This window comes from Dreissena polymorpha, chromosome 2, assembly GCF_020536995.1.
Source record: "Dreissena polymorpha isolate Duluth1 chromosome 2, UMN_Dpol_1.0, whole genome shotgun sequence".
Taxonomy (NCBI): domain Eukaryota; kingdom Metazoa; phylum Mollusca; class Bivalvia; order Myida; family Dreissenidae; genus Dreissena; species Dreissena polymorpha.
In genome coordinates, this window is record NC_068356.1 from 75,513,844 (window position 1) to 75,515,779 (window position 1,936).

General features: G+C 31.6%; 1 long non-coding RNA gene across 1 annotated transcript; it reads left to right on the forward strand.

The window, feature by feature from the left end:
- The first annotated feature begins 271 nt into the window (after positions 1-271).
- LOC127867674 (uncharacterized) lies at positions 272-1,464 on the forward strand. The gene is made up of 2 exons (XR_008043601.1): positions 272-545; positions 1,203-1,464. It is a non-coding gene; the product is annotated as an uncharacterized LOC127867674 (long non-coding RNA).
- The last annotated feature ends 472 nt before the right edge of the window (positions 1,465-1,936 follow it).

Below are 1,936 nucleotides of genomic sequence, written 5' to 3' on the forward strand. Positions count from 1 at the left end.
ATCTTGTGGTGATGACAGAAACCTCTTTATAGTGTTGTTGACAGTTGGTGTCGAAGGGGTTGTTGTACTGGTATCAGACATACGCTAGTTTTTTGAGTAGTATACTCTATCAATACTAACACAGGCCATATAAGGATATGTGATTGTCAAATATAGACAAAATCTGAGGAAGAACAGTCAATTTCTCGTGATCAGCCTGAGAATTGTGAAAATCGTGGAATATCGTGGAAAATCGTGGAGCGTGTAAAGTCAGTTGAACAATACTGTAATAAGATCTTAACTTACTTCTCTTTCTTTTGTTGTATGATAGGTTAATGTCGATTATCAAACCAAATATCAAGTAAACAACGTTTTGAATTTTGTTTAAATGGTAAATAGTCACTTGTCTGTACAAACGTTTGCTGTTTTGAAAAATAATTACTGGATATTGCAAGTGTGTGTTTTTTAGATTTTGCCATCAATGAATTGACTGCTTAAAAAAACGTCGCTCACTAGCTTAATTGCTTGCCATCAGTGCTGAATAAACATGTCGCAGCCACCACCAGGTACCGTAATTTTATTAATATTAATATAAATGTTATACAATACTACTACTACTACTACTACTTATAATAATACTAAATTAATAATAATAATAATAATAATAATTATAATAATAATTATAATTATAATAATAATATAATAATAATAATTATTATAGTAATAATAATAATTGTAATAATAATAATAATAATGATAACAATAATAATAGTATTAGTTATAATAAATATTAATTTTATTAATAATAATAATAATGTTATTATTATTATTAATATTATTATTATTAATTATTATTATAAGTAGTAGGAAAAGATATAAATTTGTCAATTATCATTACATTTATTAAGTATTAAATAAATCATGGTTAATGTATTCGTTGTACAAAGATAACGAATAAATTATCGAAAAAAGTGTTTGCGAATCAAAACAATATATATTACATACATTTATATAAATAGTTTTTCCAAAGTCATTATTAACATGTTATTATTTACGACATATTTGCTACATCGTTGTAAATTGGCGAAAAGATCACGATCTTTGTTTCTTAAAAATCAAAGTTATTTCCAACTTTATACACCTTATATGTGTAAGGAAGAGCTGTCATAGTGGAATTTTCGAAAGCGTCAAAACTTGTTGAATGTTTATGTTTTTTGTTTCAGCATACCCGCCCTACTATAACCAGCCAGTCTTCCAACAGCCACCGCCCGGCTATAACCCGGCACCCATGTTTATGGCGCAACAGAGCAGTCAAGTGGTCGTGGTCAACACCGGCGGAAATTCAAGGGTTTATCCACCGGGAACCTGTCAGAGATGCGGGATTTGACTTGAATGACTATGAATTACGGCGTTGCGTTTGTCAGTTTTGCAAATGTTTATAAAATATACAATAAAATACACTAGGACGGTACGAAATCTACATGAGATATCGCGACTTTTAGTTTTTTTTATCAAATCGTTTTTTTCCTCGCTGCCTCCTCGTGTTTTCGCAACGACACATCGCGTTGTCGCCGTGTCGTGACAATTACTAATTTAAAGAATTCGCTTGGTGTTCTCAGATTTAATAGAACGTACTTAACATGGCATTTGTGGAACGCTGTAGTTAACCGTTCTTCATTTGCGTTGACGCCAAGTCAATCTCACTAAAACAAGTAACAAAATCTACCTGACTTTCACATCTCATTCACTCATTAATACATAACGTCTTTACATTTCAGGGTCACATAGGATTTTTGTTTACGTGGTGCGGGATACTACTGTGCATTCTCTTCTTTCCAACCGGTATTCTGTGCTGCCTTCTTACGATGGAGAAAAGATGTGACCATTGTGGTTTAAAGTATTTGTAATGATCACAGAAGCTCTACTGTAGTTTAAACCTATTTATTTTAGCTCGATT